Source organism: Vulpes lagopus, chromosome 21 (genome assembly GCF_018345385.1).
Source record: "Vulpes lagopus strain Blue_001 chromosome 21, ASM1834538v1, whole genome shotgun sequence".
Classification (NCBI taxonomy): Eukaryota; Metazoa; Chordata; class Mammalia; order Carnivora; family Canidae; genus Vulpes; species Vulpes lagopus.
In genome coordinates, this window is record NC_054844.1 from 35462145 (window position 1) to 35483638 (window position 21494).

Below are 21494 nucleotides of genomic sequence, written 5' to 3' on the forward strand. Positions count from 1 at the left end.
TAAACTATTTAGAACCATAAAATTTTAGAGATTAAATAGACTTATTTTTGTGTGTGTTCAATAGTGTTATTTTTCACATGAAGAAATGTTGTGCCTTAGTTAAAATACACAGAGGTACATTCAATGAGACTTAGGTGCCCAAAGGGAAGTCATGAAATCTTGAATATAGTTTTATAACCACAAATGCCTGGATCTCTTGAAGTTTACAGTATAGCATTAGAGCCCTGAAGGTACAGGGATTAGTGAATGCATCAAAGATGATACAGATTGGCAGTGGCAGGGCTGACAAAAACCCACCTTTCTTGATTCCCATTTTAATTCTTTTTAAAAAAGATTTTATTTATTCATGAGAGACACAGAGAGAGACAGAGACATAGGCAGAGGGAGAGGCAGATGCCCTGTGGGGAGCCCGATATGGGACTCAATCCCAGGACCCTGGGATCACGACCTGAGCCAAAGGCAAATGCTCAACCACTGAGACACCTAGGTGCCCCCTTTTCTTTATACTTCAAATGAGATAATTTTTAAGGTTCCTGAATTATTAGATCATTGTGTTTCTTAAGTGGGGAAGTGGAGAGATTTGGACCCCTTCTAGAAAGACAAATTTTTATGGTATTTTATTTTATTTTGCACATTCCTAGAGTGTCAGCCATAAGAGCATAGAGCACCACATAGGGTGAGCTAGATGTGGGTGTGGCCATATGGATGTAGGCCTATGCTTCTGATTATCTTTTTCATGGGCACAACTATAAAGAAGTCAAGGCTGATGGACTTCAATGCATTTTTATAAACTTGAGGAGATGTAGCCTCTTCTGGGTATGAAATTGATATTCAGTATTTTGAACTTCTCTATGGGCACCCAAAATTCAGTCCCTGTTGCTTATGTGTATATTTGCTAAAGCACAAATGTGGGTTGGCTTCTATGAAACACCAGCTTCAGGAAAATACTTAGCTTTGTGTGAGCCCAGATAACCACCCAACACCCATATCTAAATAAGTTTTTTTCTCTCTCTCTCTCTCTCTCTTTCTTTCTTTCTTTCATTTATTTATTCATGAGATACACACAGAGAGAGGCAGAGACATAGGCAGCAGGAGAAGCAGGCTCCCTGTGGGGAGCCTGATGCAGGATTAGATCCTGGGATGGGGGATCATGCCCTGGCCCAAGGCAGTTCCCCCATCACTGAGCAACCCAGGTGTCCCTTTTTTTTTTTTTAAAAAAAAAAAGATTTTTCACTTCAGTAATCTTTGCCCCCAAAGTGGGGCTCAAACTCACAACCCTAAGATCAAGAGTCTCAGGCTCTAATGACTAAGCCAGCCAGGTCCCCTGAGATTTTCCTTTTCTTGCTGTTAAATCTTTTTTTTTTTTTTTGTATATTTTTCTATTGGAGTTCAATTTGCCAATATATAGCATAACATCTAGTGCTCATCCCATCAAGTGCCCCACTCAGTGCCCATCACCCAGTCACCCCGTCCCCCTGCCCACCTCCCTTTCCACCACCCCTTGTTCCTTTCCCAGAGTTAGGTATCTCTCATGTTCCGTCACCCTCACTGATATTTCCTACTCATTTTCTCTCCTTTCCCCTTTATTCCCTTTCACTATTTTTTATATTCCCCAAAAGAGCGAGACCATGTAATGTTTGTCCTTCTCCGTTGACTTATTTCACTCAGCATAATACCCTCCAGTTCTATCCGCATCGAAGCAAATGGTGGGTATTTGTCGTTTCTAATGGCTGAGGAATATTCCATTGTATACATTCTTGCTGTTAAATCTTGCAGAGAAACTCTCAAGGATTAATAAAACTTCTGTTTTGCAGACTTAAATAAATTCATGATTAGTGCTTTTTCTGTAATGATGTAACATGGGTCAATGATGGGACAAAATTAATGTTAATAGTTTTATAAGTAGCTATAGCCCAGTATTTATGACTGTGTTGTACACCTAAGAAACCCTTTAACTTTTCCCATTATGTTTCACAAATATTTTAGGAAAAAATTATAGGTTATCATGATAGTTTAGAATTAAGGAAATTTTTTTAAGTTCTCTGCATGTATCTCACTTAAAGGTAGTACACTGATTTTGGAACAAGGGTTTCATACACAAAGAAACCTGTGGGTTCAACAGAGCAGATCACAAATTAATATAAAGTGATAGACAAGTAAAATGCCACTAAAACAAGTGGTAAAATTATTTTCATAGTAATCTTGTTATATTACCTGTTACTCTTGTGAATCCTTCCATATCTCTAGACAAAACTTGTGGTTCAGTACTCTGTGTCCTCATAAAAATACTTATTCTTTAGTTTCTATACTGTAGTATGATGATGGTATGTTTAACTGTCTTTTTCTCTATAGGATAATCAAGGTTGATGTTCTCCTAGCTATTCCTTTGACAGAGGGCAAATGATTGTTGAAAGGATGAATGAAATATTGCTTGAAGTGCCAATTCATGGAAATTCAAAAATATTTTTTCTCTACAAAGAATTCTACTTAATAGCAGTAATTCTGATAATGTTAGACCTATTGTTAGACCTATTCTACAAACTGATTCTATCACTATGTGATTCTACATCACATAGTATTTTTAAGAGATCCTGAGTAAAAGTCATGGAACCAGAGGGTGTGATGATATTTTTCTATTAAAAGACTGAAAAAGTATAGGGATTTTATTGTAAAAATGTGGGGCCTTTCACTAGCCCTGGTATTCACTGGAATGAAAGTTAAAGATATATTAAGAAGGAAATAGATGTGTCAGGATATATCAGATATAATACTTATACTATTTCATTTAATCCTCATGGTGCTCCAGAAGGTATATATCATCAACCAAGTATTTCAGATGAGGTTATCTGTCTCAGAGTGTGTAGCAAAGCAGGATTTGTACCCAGACTCTTAACGACTACCTTCTTTCCATTACACTACGCATCTACTCAAGGTAAAAGATAAGATGATCAGAAAAGGGGCAGCCCGGGTGGCTCAGCGGTTTAGCACTGCCTTTGGCCCAGGGCCTGCTCCTGGAGACCCTGGATTGAGTCGGGCTCGCTTCTCCCTGCATGGAGCCTGCTTCTCCCTCTGCCTGTGTCTCTGCCTCTCTTTGTGTGTCTTTCAGGAATAGATAAATAAAATCTTTAAAAATAATTTGAAAATAATTAAAAAAAAAAGATGATCAGAAAAGGATACCCGCATTCTTTTAGGTAAGGCTGAAAACTATATCAAAAAAATTATGTGAGTCAAAAAACATTTTTTTGTATGCCCATAGTGAGTTAATTGGAGTACCTTCCAAATCAATTGAAATGCTATTTTCAGTTGTTTTCCTGTTATTGCAGGTAAGAAACATTCTGCGCCAGCTTTGTTGTTTTAAGTAACAAATTACTTACATTAATATACACATTCTCAGAGCACTAAAACGCTAAGAAATAGATGCAAAAGTCTAGCATTGATTTTTCAGAAATAGTGATCAGCCCATTAGCTAAGGTTAGTGGATATAGGGGAAACAGAACAGATGTGAGGGAGTTCGTTCTTACAGGGAGGAACAAGCTTTTCAAATTCCTCTCATCAAATAAAGTCCATCAAATTCACATTTAGAATCCAGCCCTCCACAGACCTAGGGAAGCATTCTGGCTAAACAAGCCTGTGCTGCTCCCTCCCAGAAAAAGGGCGATTTCACTGAGGTGTGAGGAGCTTGCTGGAGATCATTCTGGGGAACCCTGGTGTCGGGCTGAGATGTGGTTGAAGAATGTAGATAGAATACAGAAGTGTCCGTGCCAGTCTGTCACGTTGACAGAGCTGAGTGCTGCTCCAGGCAGCTGCACCAGTTCTCTCCATATGCCCTGAGATACTGGTCACCACGGCTCTAAGAATCACAGGATAAAACCAGCAGACAAACTGGGGTCTGTTTCACATGGTTTCCCCAAACTATGTGCCATGCTGAGGGGGACTTTGGGATTGTTAAGAAAAAAAAACTACAGGCCCACGATGGAGCCAGCCACTTTTACCAGGCTGTGCCACCAAATTGGGGCTTAATACTTAATCTGATTGTAGTTTTCAGCCTCTCCCTGAAATATGGTCTTCGGTGGTTGGTTAGGAATTTTCTGGTCAGCACCAATGGGGTAATGTGTCACATAGGCCCTCTCCATCCTCCTCCTCCAAAGGAAGAGGAGCTAATCCACCCAGGAAAACCCCCTGTCCTTACTACCAAGGGAAGGTGACCTTGCCTGGAACAATGCTTTTCTTTTGCTAATAACTTGCCCTGCCCTCCTTCCTATAAAAACCTTCCATTTTGTATAACTCCTGGGAACTCCCTTGTACCTGCAGATGGAATGCTATCTAATTCTTGAATTGCTTGATAAAGCCAATTAGATCTTCAGATTTACTCCAGTTGGATTTTTGTTCTTTAACAGGATCCGTGACAAGAGAGGCTGGTGTGGAGACTGGGATGCAGGGTGGGTGTGAGGGAAGCCGAGACAATAAAGCCCCATGATAGCGTGCATTAGAGGCCTCAGGTGTTTCTGAGGCTGTGGCCTGGTGGGTAACCTAGAGATCTGCAAAAGGCCTTGCTGGAGGAGCCATTTGCCATTCAAGAATGTAGGCCTACCAAGGCCAGTTCTTCAAATTTTCATAAGTGGCAAATTGAATTTTTTAAAAATGTGAAATGTACTGGTTTCAAAATATTTACAACTAAATTAAAGTATTAAAGTAGTGAGAGAGTCAGAGAAAATAATCCACAGGCCAAAACTGCCTCCCTGGCTCCCCACTCTGTTTGGAAGCTTTGGTGTGGGGCAGCTATTTGGGATTCTGGAGGGAAAGGGCCTACCTCATTCCTTCTTTGAGATACCAATTTCCTTGGCCTGGAATGGGCCCCAAGCATCAGATTATCCTAATGCGAAGTCTAGGTTGAACCCTACCGAGTAAGTGGTATGAAGTGACTGGATACCAGGTACCCCAGGGCCATATCAACAGGGCTTCCCCAGCCTTTTCTCCTACGTGCGTCTCACACAACGTTATCTGTAGAGTCATAACATCAAAAGTTCCCTCTACCCGTGTTTCTCTGACTTACATGTGTGTAGTTATCACTTAGGAGCTTATTAAAATGGAGGCTACTAATTTCCACTGCAGGAGATTCTGATTCAGTGAGTGGATTCTGAAATTTGCTCTTGACACCCACCTTAGTTTACTGTAACACAGATGGTCTGGAGACCACACTTCAGAAACACTGACTCATCATGGATGCTGTGACTGGCACATCTGTTATTTCAGCTCTAACTTCTTGCCTAAGTTCTAGATCTATAGTTACAGCTATGTACCATTAAGGAAATTTCTACCATCTTTACCTGGATCTCTCAAACTTATTGTCTGCATCCAAAGTGTTACTGTCCTTCAAAGCCTGCACACAGACTTATATTTCTTATCTCATCGAAATTTATCAACATCCACTTAATTGCCCAAGCTAGTGCTAGTGCCTTCTCTGTGCCAGGCCCTCTTCTAAGTTTTTCACATGTATTAATCCAATTTTTCACGAAGCCATTGAATCCCCTGTTGTGCTCTGGCAGCTCAGTATCTCCTGAAGCTGGATCTCTCCTCCATATTTCCAATCGTCTCTGGGACATCTGCTTCAGAATCAATAGTGTCATCTTCCAGGATTGATACCACCCATCTAACTGTAAACTCCAGGGTCTAGGATCCCTGCTATTGTTTTCTGCTCATGATTCCAGGGATATTGAGGTTGTCCAACTTGGAATCACATTGAACCTATTTCCTTAGCTATGGTAAGTCGGGTTGTTGCCTACCCTAAAACAATAGAACGCTTCTGTCAGAAGGGCATTTGGAGATTGTCTGGTTCTATTTCCCTACTTTATAGATTTGGAAATTGAGGCCTAGAACCATAAAGTGATTGGCTAAAGGTAAGGGAGGAGTGTGGGTTAGAACTGGGGATCAAACCTAAGTTTTCTGTTTGCAAGTCCAATGCTGGAATGCAAGCCCCGTCTTAGCAGATCTACATGACCCTGGAATTTTTGTCTGTTTATTTCCTGTCTGTGCTTCCTAGAGTAGTGCCTAGGGTGCAGTACCTGCGAATGACTACACCAGGGATGCATCAATCTGTGGCTGGCTGGCAATGCAATGACCAGAATACCCTTTGACATCAAGAACTAGGGTTATAATTGTGGGATGAAAATGTTGAATGCAGTACATGTACTATTTAGCACCCCTCGCAAAGATACAATGGAGGCAATGGGTAGAAAGTTGTGACAGCAAGAGCTAGCCTAATTATTCTGTCCAAATGTCCCATGAAAGAAGCTCACCTTGGCCACTCTTTCTAAAATTTTGACCCATATATTTTTTTGATTCTGTAATTCTACCTACTTTCTTCATAAAACATCTCATCGTCTAAAATTCTATCATGATGAATTTTGTGTTTACCATCTAAATACTCACTAGATTAATCTCCATGAGAGCAGGGGCTTTGTGTTTTTTCATCGCCGTAAGGCCAGCACTTGGAAGTGTCTGACACAGAAAAGCTTCCTGAAAATGATGGTTTTACACTTTGGAATGGAAGCTTCAATAACAGGCAACACCTTGGCATTCGGAGGCCTGATAAATACTTCCACAAAGAGAAGCAAAATAAAGACCCAGTGCTGTGCAAGGCTGGAGTCAGGATGTGAGAGATTTGGAAAACACCAGTGGAAGGGATATTTATAAAAAATAATCTTTATCTTAAGTAAATGACTTCTCCTGGGTTCTTTGATCCTATATTGATGGAATAACCCACTATTGTAGGTAAAATTATTACATTTAGACAGAGGATACTTGCTTATTTACGAAGGTAAATGGAGTAGATTGAACAGTGTCCCCACAAAATTCATGTCCACCCAGAACTTCAGACTTTTTTTTAAAGATTTATTTATGAGAGACACACAGAGAGAGGCAGAGACATAGGCAGAGGGAGAAGCAGGCTCCTTGCAGGAAACCCGAAGTGGAACTCCATCCCTGGGCCCTGGGATCACGAACTGAGCCGAAGGCAGATGCTCAGAGCCTCTCAGGTGCCCCCAACTTCAGAATTTGATTTGATTTGGGAAATAGGGTCTTTGTAGATACAACGAATTAAGGATCTTGAGACAAAATCACCCTGGGTGTGGGGTGAGTCCTAACTCCGATGACTGGTGTCTATAAGAAAAGGGAGATGGAAATTTGAACACACAGAGACACAGAAGAGAAGGTGATGTGAAGGTGGGGGCAAAGATTGGAGTGAGGCATCTTTACGCTGAGGAACACCAGGAGCCACCAGCAGCTGGGAGAGGAAAGGAAGTCTTCTCTTCCAGAGCCCTCAGAGCATGGCCCTGCTGACACTGGGATTTCAGACTTCTGGCCCCCAGAACTGTGAGAAAATATATTTCTGTTGTCATAAAGCTACTGTTTGTGGCAATTTGTTATGGAAGCAAGAAACAAATACGGTGAGTACAGGTGATAGTTGCTTACTCGTGGAAGGGAGGATGTGTGGATCCTACCATAGATAAATTACCTCACAATACTGCAAAGTTAAGGATTGTGACACCTAACACCTACGAGGGCTAACTTGGAGCAGATGATGGATGCTGTCTGTGAAACTCAGTTTTCTAAATGACACCCTAAAACTCAGAGGAATGGGCGAAGCAGGCCTCCAAGCTGAGTGGCCACCATGGAGGAGGTGACCCCAACAGTGAAAGAAAGCCTTCCAAGTCCCTTCTTTATTTCTTCCTACAAACTAGGGAGGTGGAAGGTGGGGAGATTTGCTCCCTCTAGCCCATGAGAGAGGCAGGGAGATCAGCCCTTCCAGTCTGGGGGAGTGGGGAGGGTGAGGCTTACTGTTTCTCATTTCATGGCTACCTGAAAATATGACCGATATCTTCAAATACAACAGTAAATCATTTTCATTTCTTATAATTTAAAATTCCTGAAAAAAAAAATAAATAAATTCCTGGCGCCAAGTATTTCTTTTCCCTTCCCTTTACTGTCCCTCATTCTGTCTCCCTGCCCCCACCCCCTTACTGCTAAAAGGGCTGGAACTGAGGAGTCCCTTCTCAACAACCTACTTTGCTTTCTCTACTTCCCCAAATGCCACATTTCATGGTCCCGTGACTACCTGCCCCTGCGAAGGGACCAGAGAATTCCTGCCTCTCCCCCTTTCCCAGGCTGCTTTTCTTTAGCCCCTCTCCCTACTTTCTCTGCTCCCATCTTCCCTGTCTTCCTCTCCCGCTTCAGTATTTAGTTTTGCCAACCTCTAGGGAAGGAGCACTGTTCTGGGTTGTCCCATTTGCCTGTTTCCCTTTTCTGCTTGTCTAAATTCTCCTTATCCTTCAGTGTTTGTCTCAGGCTTCTTCTTCCATCTGGTCTTCTAGAGCAACTCCTAAGGACAGTTTTAGCTCTCCTTTACAAATTTTTATAGCCCTTACGGTCAGTTATATGCATTTGGCCCCAATCATACATCCCTTGTATTATTGATGGTGATTAGAAGACATTTCTTGTCTGCTCATTTAGATCATGAGTTTCCTGAGGAAGCAGACACGCTGTATTTATCTTTGAAACCTCAGCATCTTGCAGTGCTTTGATGGTCTAGGTGCTCTGGATATGCTTATTGATTAGGTGGCGTATTTGGTACTTCTAGATGAAATCAGGAGCTCTGGAAGGCCAATAAATTTTTGTGTTCCCTGGGATCAAGCCTCCTCCCTTTGGGCGAGGTCTGTCAAACTGGCTAAGTGGGTCTGTTGGAAACTTGAAGAAGGAAAAAGACCATTTGTTTTAGGAGAAACCAAGCAGGAAGAAAAGAAAGGTCAGCTCAAAACTGCCCAAAGGCAAATATGCCATTTGAAACCAGTAGTCACATTCCTGCGGATGAAGTCATCACTAGTCACAATCAATCACTACTGCCTGGAAGGGGGCATTGGTCAGTTTTTAGGGCCTCTGTGTACATAGGAGTGGGCTGTGGGGCAGCGGAGAAAGTAAGGAGGAACTGAAGGGAGTGGTCAAGTAAACAATTGCCCCTCTCCATCCTCATAAGAGGAAGGGTTCTTTGAAGGAACAACTATTGCATTTATGAAGATTCTTAGGACCGTGTATGAATCAGGGGTGATGCTGACCACCAAACAGGTGACGGCTCTACTTCTGCTATGACTGCTAGCTCGCCCTCTCTTTGCATGACTCCCTTGCTTTAAAAACTGTGCAGAAAAATCTCTTTGTCCAGCCACTTGCAGGATAAAGGAAAGGCTAGGTGAATTGGGCCTTTGGTGAAAGAAACTATGGGACACGTAGAATATTAGTAGGGCAGAGAGGAAATGAATGACAATGATAATACAAAGAACATTTATGGAGAACTTAACATGGACAGACCGTGTTAAAAAATGTTAAAAAAAATCTAACAAATATTAAAAGTGTAATGCACATTAGTTAATCCCTCTAACAACCTTTGAGGCATGTGCCATTACTGTAGAGAGAGGTTAAGTAATTTGCTCACTATCGCATTGCCACTATGTACATGGCTGAACCAGGATTCCAGAGCTCGGGCTCTAATATTTCAAGTAGTAGACATGCGATGAGCATCTTTTCCCAAGAAAAATTCAGGACATGGGACTAAAATATATTAGTGCATATTGAGTACAACAGAACTGGACATTTGCAATTAGGATTCTTGAGGAACATGCTGGCGGTAAAGTCACTGGTCTTTAAATACCAAAAAGAAATTATGTTCAAATTTCTGTTCTTGCATCCTTGGCAATAAGGAAATTATGCTGTTTATATTTGGAGTGTGCAATTAGCATTGTCCTGATTGACCTATTGGAAGTTAAAAATAGTTTTGCTTAGAGTCCACCAAATCACTAATGAAAGTGTTTCCTGATAGACTTGCTAGAGATTACTGATGCTTCTTGGCTATAGCTTCCCTTTGCCATTTAGAGAGGATGTAGTTTGGCCATAATCAACATTTTTACCAATTTTTGAAATGCATATTGAGCTTGTCTTTTTTTTTTTTTCTTTAAAAACACAGTGTAACTGTATTACTAACCTACTGGGATATGTGTGGTGAACTGAGACATATTGTCTCATGTGGTTACTTCTGATTTCTGCACTTTGGGGTCAGATTTTACAAAGGAATTATATGTAAACAAGACACTTTTTAAAGCCCGTCTGCAAGGTTGACTTTGTGTGTGGAGGTGGAGTAGACAGATGGTAGATAGTGTGATCTGAGAGTTTCCTATCACTGTCCTGACACTGAAGCTATGGCAAATTTGCTGATCTCATCTGTGGAAAAGAAATGGGGAGAAAAATGGTTTGGGTTACAGTATGGATGGGTTGAGTGGGAGATCTGAAGCTTTGCCATCTTGGTTTCTTCCTGAGGCTTCTATCTATACCATTTCTAACAGTACTGGCCAACACTAGAGAAAAGGTTAATGTCTATGAGTAAGCAATCACCCTCTGTGTACCAGACCAACAGATTTTGGCCATGAGAAAAGTTTTCTTGGAACATTAATGGGAAGGAAGAATGATCTTTTTTTTTTTAAGATCTTATTTATTTATTCATGAGAGACACAGAGAGAGAGAGGCAGAGACACAGGCAGAGGGAGAAGCAGGCTCCATGCAGGGAGCCCCATGTGGGACTCGATCCGGAGTCTCCAGGATCAGGCCCTGGGCTGAAGGCAGTGCTAAACCGCTGAGCCACCTGGGCTGCCCCAGGAAGAATGATCTTTATGGACCACCTATCATGTACTTGACACTGTATAGGTATCTTACACACATTAGGGCATTTTATATCTCCCAGCAGGTCTGTGTGGTCACGCCTGCAATGGAAAGTAACTGGAGAATAGCCTAATCCTAAGTAGATCTGACTTTGTACAGGCCAAATGACCTTTGTTGGAACCCCTGAGTCCATATCCAGATCTAACATCTTACCACTTTAATGGGGCGGAAAGGGAGATCTAGAGATTCTTATTGAAATTTTATAGTAGTTGTAGCTAGAGTTGTAATGGAACAGAATTCACACCAATAATCCCTATTTTTGGGTCTCCTAAATGTAAAATCCACATCCCTTTCCTGGTACATGAGGAGGCAGTATAAGATAATGTGGATTAGCAAGTCATACTGTGGGCCTTCTGGTCCTTACTCCACCTCTCTGGCTAGTTATGAAGTCTTCACATGTCTCTTTTCTGGAAGGCAAACATGGAAGTGATACTAATAACATCAATCCCCAGATCTATTGCGGAGATGAAACATTTTGATACATGGAATGGGCCTGGGAGATAGCAAGCCTTCAAGAAGGTGGACTTCTATCACTACATGTTATTGTGACAAAGATTAAGTGTAGAGGCTGTTCCCCTGCCTGGTCTGTAGGTAGGGCTGGACTGGAGATCCTTGTTGGCTCACAAAGCAAAGGGCATAATCTTCTTGGTCAGTGGCAAAAGGGAGCACGGATATTGAAGAAAATCTTGGTCATTTCAACATTTTGACCCGGAGAGTTGTATTCTTTAAACCTTGAGGTCTCTCAACTAAGAGCAAATAGTAAGCACTGGTTGAGCTTACTCTTGAAATTATGATTAAAGAGAGTGAGATCATATGTTAAGAAGACAGGGATCCAGGGGACCCCTGGGTGGCTCAGCAGTTTAGTGCCTGCCTTTGGCCCAGGGCGTGATCCTGGGGTCCCAGGATCGAGTCCCACAACTGGCTCCCTGCTCGGAGCCTGCTTCTTCCTCTGCCTGTGTCTCTGCCTCTGTGTGTGTGTGTGTGTGTGTGTGTGTGTGTGTGTGTGTGTGTCTGATGGGTAAATAAAATCTTAAAAAAAAAAAAAAGAAGACAGGGATCCAAAGGTAGGGAAAAAAAGTCACCATGTAACCGAGGGCAGGCATTTCAGTTCTAATTAACTGAAGTCCATTCTAGCAGACACCATATAAGTCCACTAATTGTGGAGCAAGTGCTATCTCTCAAGGAGACAAAAGAGAAGCTGCTTATTAATTTGTACCCACTATCCTCTGAAACACAGTATGTTTTACAGACTTTTAATGACCGAAAAGGGCCTCTGTTTTGTTTTCTTTTAAGTTTTTCTTTTTTTTGGGGGGGGGGGTGGTGGTGCGGTGTGTTAACAAGCCACACACATCAGCATTATGCTGCATAATTTGTGAAGCTTTCATACTTTCCAGTTTCAACTGACTGAAGACTCCTTGCTTGAAATGAAGATACAAGGAGAATATAGCACATGGAACCCATGTTAGACAGTTACACAGTTTAATAGTCCTTTGGAAATTAATCCTGATTATAATTACAAAAACGGTAGACTCTAATAATCTCAGGAATTAATCTACTCTTTACTGAGCCATTACTATAGTTCACTACATTCGGTGTTGAGGATGCAACAGCCGAGTACGATTTGTGTCTCTCCCTTCAAAGAGTTCGTGGCTTAGTGGGGGAGGAAAAGACATTGCCAAAAGTACAGCCAATATAAGAAGTGTCATCGTAGCACATGCAAAGGGCCAGCACAGGAAACAGCTCTGTCTGGGAAAGCTTGTGAAGGCTTCACTAAGGAGAATCTTAACAAGCTGAGGATTCCACAAGATCATCACAAACTACAGTACAGTAGCTCCACGTGGAATAAATTCTTAGAAGATAGAACAGAGGTCAAAGCTAGTGAGAAGCATGGCAGTGAACTCCCAGTTGTGCCCCTGTAGTTTGGCTACGCTGCTGCAGGACTTGGGAGTGGCCTTCTCTGCCCCATCTCAAAATCTGCTGACATCTCAGCTCTCCCTCTTGCTACCCAGCGCACTCCTGAATCATGCTGCCATGGGGAGAGAGGCTATTTTTCTCCTCAGAAGTTTGCTACCGTAGGCATATGGGAATGATCCCATTTTCCATCTGACTATTCCAACTAGTAGTGATCACTCCCACTAGCACAGAGTATCCATACACTGGACAGCAGCTTTCAGTACTCTACAAGCAGCTGGTAGAGTGAGACAGCAGTTGTTCTTAGGGATGGAAGGATTTTAGTGTAGGTGCCGAAGCCAGCACTAGGGATGGAAGGAAACAGAGGCCCACACACCGTGGAAGAGAGGTTGCATCGGAAGCAAAGGGAATTGGCCAAATGTGGTCAAAGTTCCTCCTCTGCCACGCTGCAGAGAAATCATTTAAGCACTGCAGAACGAGAGGCTCCTGAGAGCTTCAAACTTCAAAAATGCTAAAGGTTGCACAGAGTGTGTGTCTGTGTGTACATGTGCATGTGTAGTATGTGCATGTGTGCCTATTTGTCCATTTCTAGGTGTATGAATCTCTGTGTGTGCTCATAGACCTGGGGGTAAATGTGTGGATATATTTGCGTGGGTGTGTGTGTGTGTGTCAGACTGGACAGCCCGGAGAGTAAGTGTAAGCCTTCCCACATCCTCGCGGGCGGCCTCCTCCCCCACTACCTGCCCCCTCCCCCGCCCCCCTGCACCGACTGACCAGAGCGGAAAGGATGCTCTAGGACCTGAGACTGCCTTCCAAAGTTTGCAGTTCTCGAGGCTGTTCCACCTGGGGACGTCACTGGCCCCCTGCAGGGTGGCGGATGTTAGAAGAGGAGAGCGGATTCCCGCAGGACGGAGGGACTGCTGCTGCACGCCGGGCTGTCGCCGCGCCCCCCCGCCCCCCCCCCCCCGCGTCCCCAGTGGTCCCCGCCTGCAGCCGCGGGCTCCGCAGAGGCGGGCCCGGCCGGGAGGGGAGGGGGAGGGCGCGGCGAGCGGGGGCGGCGGGAGGCCATGCCTCCAGCTGCGGAGGCCGCCCAACAGCTGGGCCTCGCGGTCGGCCCGCGGCGCCGTCGCCCTTGCGCTCCGGCGGACTTTGCGGAGGGCGCCCGGCGGCGGCGGCGGCGGCGAGTGTGGGCCGAGCCGGTATTTATAGCTCGGTGACAGCAGCGGCCGCGGCAGCTTCCCAGCGAGGCCGCCGGCGCGGCGGAGGGCTGCGGCCGCCCGTCCCCCGCGCTGCACACCCCGCGCTGCAGGCGCCCCCGGGTGAGTACGCGGCCCGGGCCCCGCTGCACCCCCCGCTGCACCCCCAGCTGCGCCCCCGCTGCACCCCCAGCTGCGCCCCCAGCTGCGCCCCCGCTGCACCCCCAGCTGCACCCCCCGCTGCACCCCCCGCTGCGCCCCCGCTGCACCCCCGCTGCACCCCCAGCTGCGCCCCCGCTGCACCGAGGTCCCCCGCCCTCCCGGGCGCCCGGGGGATGCACGCGGCGAGGCGGGGCCCAGGGGCGCAGGGGGCGGCCCGCACGGACCTTCAACTTTCCTCGCTTCGCTGCTCCCCGGGAGGGAGGGGAGCGCGCCCCGGGCCTCGCCGAGGGCTAATGACATTAACAGGTTGCACGCAGCTCGGGGCTGTTCTCCTTAAAGAACAACCCCCCCCAGAAACCCACCCAGAAACAAAAGCGAAAGAGAGAACTTGGGTGTTTACGAACTTTATCCTCAATAAAGCTATATCGGTCGATTCCTATTTTTGAAAATGCCGTTTAGGCCCACAAGTGTGTTCGAGCCAGGTGCCAGCGCTTGGGCGGCCAGGGTTCACTGTGCCCTGCCTGCAGCCATGGACTGTGTGGGTGTGGGTGTGTGATGGGAGGAATCATCACATGCTTATTTTAGTATTAATGTGTCTGATGAGGGGACCCCTGGGTGGCTCCGCGGTTGAGCGCCTGCCTTGGCCCAGGGCGTGACCCTGGAGTCCTGGGATCGAGTCCCGCGTCGGGCTCCCTGCATTGAGCCTGCTTCTCCCTCCTCCTGTGTCTCTGCCTCTCTCTCTCTCTCTGTCTATCATGAATAAATAAATAAATCTTAAAAAATAAATAATATGTCTAATGAACCAAAGCGGGTGGGGGAAAGGGTGTGTTGAATAAACGTTTTTTTTTTTTTTTGAATAAACGTTTTGACTCCTGATTATAAATGATATGCTGTATGAAATCTATGGAAGGGCTTCTAGCAAGACTTCAGGGCTTTGTTTTGTCTTCAGAAAAAAAGTTCTTCTCATTTATTGACTATAAAGAGTAGTGGAGTCTCTGTAAAAACTATTTTTGTTGTAAGATATTGAATTTTTAAATTTTTTTTTGGCCATGCCTATACTTTCAAACACCCCGGGCCCCCTCAATCTGTGTGCAGTTAATTTTTTCTTTGAAGGTCCTATTTATTCATGAGAGACACAGAGAGAGAGAGAGAGAGAGAGAGGGGCAGAGACACAGGCAGAGGGAGAAGCAGGCTCCATGTAAGGAGCCTGACATGGGACTCGATCCTCGATCCCGGGTCTCCAGGATCAGGCCTGGGCTGAAGGCAGGTGCTAAACCGCTGAGCCACCTGGGCTGCCCCTGTATATAGTTTAAAAGTAACCTGGATTTTGAAATTTTGACTCAGGTCTTTGTCCCCCCCCCCCCATTCCATCTCCATCTGATCCTCATGCTCAGAAAGCAATGCTTGTTTCTTTAATTTGTGTCTTTAAATTGCCAACCATTTAAAAAAGTAATTTTGGATATGAATGAATTTTATTTTATTCATTAGCTGTTACTTTCTTTGGTGTGTGTTTAGATTCTTCATCATAAACAGATATCACTGAACAGGAGCTCTAAACATTTTTTAAAAAATATTATTTATTTATTTATTTATTCATTCATGATGGACAGAGAGAGAGAGAGAGAAGCAGAGACACAGGCAGAGGGAGAAGCAGGCTCCATGCAGGGAACCCAACATGGGACTCGATCCCGGGACTCCAGGATCGCACCCTGGGCCAAAGGCAGGCGCTAAACCACTGAACCACCCAGGGATCCCCAGCTCTAAACATTTTTAAAGAATTCATTGGTGAATATTTTTTCATCTTTATAATATGAAAGGGCTCACACATACTTTGCCATTTTATTTTTTATTTATTTTTTTTATTATTATTTATTTATGATAGTCATACAGAGAGAGAGAGAGAGAGAGAGACAGAGACATAGGCCGAGAGAGAAGCAGGCTCCATGCACCAGGAGCCTGACGTGGGATTCGATCCTGGGTCTCCAGGATCGCGCCCTGGGCCAAAGGCAGGCGCCAAACCGCTGCGCCACCCAGGGATCCCCCATACTTTGCCATTTTAATGAAAAGGTAACTAATCTCTTTGTTAGGAGACAACCTCAGACCTAACTTTGCTTCAACTTCCCTGTTTTAAAAACGTTCATGGTTTAGTACTCTAATCCCAAAGACTGCAGGATAAGAAGCAGGGAAGAGAATCATTTAAAGGTTGAAACAATGTGAAGAGAAAGTCTGGGAAGTGATTTATGGATATGATCCTCTAATTTAGCAAGGGTACCACAAATACCATCCTGGTATCTATGTAAAGCCACTTATGGTGGTTTCATTGATTGACTTAAAAGGTTGCTTTTTATTTAAAAGGTTGTGTGGTCTCTTGTTTTGGTTTAAAAGTAAGAAGTTCCAACTTCTGTTATTATTGCTATTTGTATTTGTAAAACCTGTATTAAGGATTCACATTATGTAAAATGCTGTATGTCGCCTCCTCATGTCTGCCTTTTCATCTAACATTTCAAGATAATATATCAAGACCTATCCTCAGGGCTGACCCAGGCAAATATATAGTTTGTTTCTCCATCTTTCTGCCATTCCTCCTATATGGACTTGAATATCCCATTATCCAGAATTTGTTCTCTCTGGAATGGAATCTTTAGTGGTTTTTTTTTTTTTTTTTTCTTACTCAAGGCTGATCTGTTTGTCCTACCGTGACCCATACATTTTTTTTTTTTTTTTTACTTAGTAATTCATCAGCAAGTATTTGTTGAGTGCCTACTAGGTGCAAGTCATCACCTAGTACTTACTCCTTCCTCATGCTTCTACTTCCTTCCTGTTGGAACTTTGTTCTGTATTTTATACTTCTCAGTGTAGAGGACATATTAGTTATTAAGAGTATTGACTTTGGGGTCATACCAAGGCAGCTGTATGACCTTGGGCAGATTATAACCTTTCCAAGTCTCTGTTTCTTCAGTGGTAAATCCATAGGGTTGGTATAAGGACTAATTGAGGTACTGAATGAAAAGTGCTTGCCTGACACATACAAAATACTAAAAAATGTTGATTTTTACTGTATTGTTCATATCTGCTTCAATGGTGTTCATCTCAGGAAATGGCAGCTCCATTCTGGGTTTTGCCGGGCCCTATACACATCCAATACATCATGTAATTTTTGGCAACATTTCCTCTTAAATCTATCTAAAAGTTCATATGTTTCCAACCATTGGACAGGTTGGCTCTTCTGACTTGTAAGTTATATGTATCTCTCTCCTGCTTCTCATCTTACACAGTGTGAAAGCCTCCATGCACAGATTGGCTTTAGGGCTGGGTCCTGAAAGGCCATGTCACAATGGCATTCCACCTTGTAGACCTCATCTCCTTTTATACTTCCCTGCCTCTACCCCATCCAGTCACATTAGCTTTGTCTGCTGTTCCTTCAATGCATTGATCATGCACGCAGCACAGGCCTTGCAATTTTTTTGTTCTCTCTGTCTGGATGGATCACTCTTTCCCAGTTGTCTGCTTGCCTCCTTCCCTTCTTTCAGGTCTCTGCTCAAATGTCATCTTATAGTGAGGCCTCCTCCAACTGCTCTCATTCCTGACATTCCCTAGTAACTTTCTCTATCAACTCATAGCTTTCTAAAATATTATGTATCCTGGGGGATCCCTGGGTGGTTCAGTGATTTGGCGCCTGCTTTTGGCCCAGGGCGAGATCCTGGAGTCCCGGAATCGGGTCCCATGTCGGGCTTCCTGCATGAGGCCTGCTTCTCCTCTGTCTGTGTCTCTGCCTCTCTCTCTCTCTACCTGTGTCTCTCATGAATGGATAGGCAAAATCTTAAAAAAAAAAAAAATATATATATATATATATATATATATATATTATGTATCCTTTTTTTTCCAGTTTAATGCCTTTTTCCCTCAATAAGACAGTAAGATGCAAACTAGGGTATTGTCTGGTATAACCCTCATGCAGAGACCAGTGCCTGGCACAAATAAGCAATTGGTAAATATTGAAGGAATGAATGATGAACGTTTTCATGGAATTAACAAATCTGGACTTCATCACTTTCCAAATATGAGTTTGGATAGGTAATGCAAGCTTTTTGAGCCTTATTTTCAATATTTGTAAAATAAGGATAATGTTGGGATGCCTGGGTGGCTCAGCGGTTGAGCGTCTGCCTTTAGCTCAGGGCGTGATCCTGGTCTGGGGGTTGAGTCCTGCATCGGGCTCTCTGCATGGAGCCTGCTTCTCCCTCTGCCTGTGTCTCTGCCTCTTTCTCTGTGTCTCTAAATAAATAAATAAAATCTTTAAAAAATCTTAAAAAAATAAGGATAACTTCATCCTTTACTTTGTGCAGTTGTATTAAAAATTCTTTAACACTGAGAATAACATGTAAAAATCACTCAGTGAATGTAATGCATAGTAGTTGATGTTACTTGGGTTTAACTGGCCTTTGGAGTAGGAAATATGTGAAAATGACAGGCCCTTTACAGAAGAAATCTCCTAAGTCTTCACTTCACTACAGTACTCAGGGAAGTACTTTTGTTGGGATTTTACTGGTGAAGACATGGAATCTCAGAGAGGTTAGGACTTTGCCCTAGATCACAGAGCTCGTAAGTAGCAGTCACGTAGACCTGACCATATTTCTCTACCACATTAGGCTGCCTTTGAAAAACAGATGTTCCTGATTCCTTAGAAACATTCTAATATCACTCTTTTTTTAAGGTTTTATTCATTTTATTTGACAGAGACAGGGAGCACAAGCAGGGGGAGTGGCAGGCAGAGGCAGAGGAGTAGGGAGAGGCAGGCTCCTTGCTGAGCAGGGCTCCATCCCAGGATGCTGAGACCATGGCCTGAGCCCAAGGCAGATGCTTAACCAATTGAGCCACCCAGGGACCCCTCTAGCATCATTCTAATGGTGTGATTTTGCCCACTAAAATCACTAAGAGGTACAATGTGATATAAATATAGGCTGCTATCTTTATTTATCTTTTAAGTAAATAATGTTAAATAGTTGGCAGCTGTGTCTGCCTTTTGACCTATGATTTAATGAAATTAATTAATTAATTAATTTAAAGACTTTTTTATTTATTCATGAGAGACACAGACTTTTTTATTTATTCATGAGAGACACAGATTAAAATAAAATTTAATTTATTTAAAGACTTTTTTTATTTATTCATGAGAGAGAGAAGCAGAGACATAGGCAGAGGGAGAAGCAGGTTGTCGCAGGGAGCCCGATGTGGGACTCAATCCCGGGTCCCAGGATCAAGACCCCAGGTGAAAGCAGGTGCCCAACCGCTGAGCCACCCAGGTGTCCCTTGATCTATGATTTTAAAAGCAATTATCCTAGGGATTAAATGAAATGATCGTTAAGGTGTTCTGTGAACTGCAAAGAACTTTATGTATGGTATGTAATACTATGCTAGAACTAGGTAATTGAACTAGTTTTTACCTTTGTCTTGTGCTAATACAGCCAAGAACTGCTCAGAGTATAGCCATCTGTGTCACAAAGTGCCTACCACAGAAAGCAAAGTACAGGAAGTCTTTTTAAAAATTATTTTTCAAGAAACTGGATTCTAGGTGTTTAAAATAAAGTCTACACCGTTGGCACAGTCATCTTTAAAAAGCCCTTTAATAGGAGCTAAGACAGGTTGCCCGTGAATTTTCAGGCATAGATACTAAGGAGCTTCAAAAAATCTGGAGAAATTCTTTTTTTTTCCTTAATCTTAGAATAGTGCTCCACAATGGAAATGATTTGCTCATGTTACCTGGTGAGAGATTTCTAGATGTTGAGACCCACATTAGCAGACCTGTGCATTCAGTATGCTCTGCTTGGCTAGTAATAGTGTCTTTTGTAGAACATATTAGTTCATCAAGGATTTTTCCATATGCATCTGTACATTTTTTAGAAAGTAAGTGATATGCTCCATCTTGATCATACTTGTCATTATGGAAGAACTGTTCCCTGAGCCAGGGTCCCTGCTGAGAAAAGTGAAATTCATCCTCCTGAAAGCCTCCAGTGTTTTCTTTTTTGTAAAGGTCCTAATAAATAATGGAGGCAGGGTACTCTGCTTCAGTCAAATTATTACAGCACTTATCAGGGCATCTATGTTGTCCTGGCCTAGGACTTAATTATCTTTCACTTTAACTGTTGAAATTGCCTATAAATGCAGCTTCTCCACTTTCATTATGTCTCATACCAATTTTTCTTTTTCTAAGCTGAGAGAGACATCTTTCCCAAACTCGGCTCCAATCGGTCGTATCACTCTTCAGTTCTGAAACTTTTCATTCTCTGTTCTCCCTTCAGTAAACTACAGAACAGCACTTCTGTATAATCTTCCTTAAATTGCCTGCAAATTATCTTTACCGCTCCCAAGATCTCCTCAAGTTATGTGTTCCAGCCGCACAGAACTACAGATGCACCTCTGAAGCAGCAAGTCCCTTTCTGCCTTTGCTCAGTGTCCTCCCAACATGAGCATCCTTAACCTCTTTCCTCTTTTCCCTTTGCATTCCTCTCTGTTCTTAGCCTTTCTTAGCAGAAACACAATACCTGTAGTAAAATATGTGAGCTTCACAGTATCTACTATAAATATTAGTGCACCATGACTGACGGCCTGTGGATTATCAGACAGTGTGTAAAGTTCCAGCCTGTAGTTACCACCTTCTGCCAATCATTGCCATAATTTGGGAAAGCAGAGGCTTCCGAGGTATTGGTAGGGACATCTACCTATTGGTGCCATTACTTACAAGAGGGAAGTGGTTGGGGTGGATTAGTCTAGCTCTCAGAGTTGGAAAATCACCGAATGAGCATCAGTGACTCCCTGCAAAAGAACAGTCAGATCAACTCAACTCTTTAGACAGATGCTCAGAGAAGAACAAAACTGAAACAATCCTGTCTCAGCCACGTGACCAGCTTTCTGATCATGCTTGCAAGGTCCACTGGAATAGTATTAGTAGACTCACTCATCCTCCAGTACTGGGAATCTTTTATATCAGACAGCTATATTATCAGGAACTTTCTAACCTACATGTCATGGGCCAGATTTTGGAATTTGTCTTTATGTAGGGAAGGCATGGTACAGACTGTTAAAGCTTGGTGGCTTGGATTTGAATCCTTGCTCTGGCACTGGCCCCTTTTTGTTATTCGGTATAAATTACTAAGCCCTAGGTCTCAGTTTCAAAATTTATAAAATAAGAATATTTATTTTCTTCTTTGGGCCGCTCTGAAATTTAAATATAATGTGTAGAGCTCATCAGCATAGTGCCTGGTATATGGTAAATACTCCATAAATGTCAGCCCTGGTGATATTGGTGATAACCAAGAACCCGTGCTAAAAAGGGATGGTGTTGGCTGTGAGCACATCACTGCTGCTGGCTGAGTCAGCGTGGTGGTTTTGGGGTTCCAGTGCTTTTCTCCCTTCCTCTGTTAGCGGAAGCTAATGGCAGGTTGCTGTGCCTTCTCATCTCACCTAGACCAT

The 21494-nt window shown here is 43.4% G+C and overlaps 1 protein-coding gene across 1 annotated transcript in view; it reads left to right on the forward strand.

Moving 5' to 3' along the window:
* Window positions 1–13710: 13710 nt before the first annotated feature.
* TMEM117 (transmembrane protein 117) overlaps window positions 13711–21494 on the forward strand; it is a 467289-nt gene continuing 459505 nt past the window's right edge. Inside the window, exon 1 of the mRNA XM_041736431.1 lies at window positions 13711–13988. The gene's annotated coding sequence lies outside the window, so the exon portion shown is untranslated. The remainder of the gene's footprint in view (window positions 13989–21494) is intronic.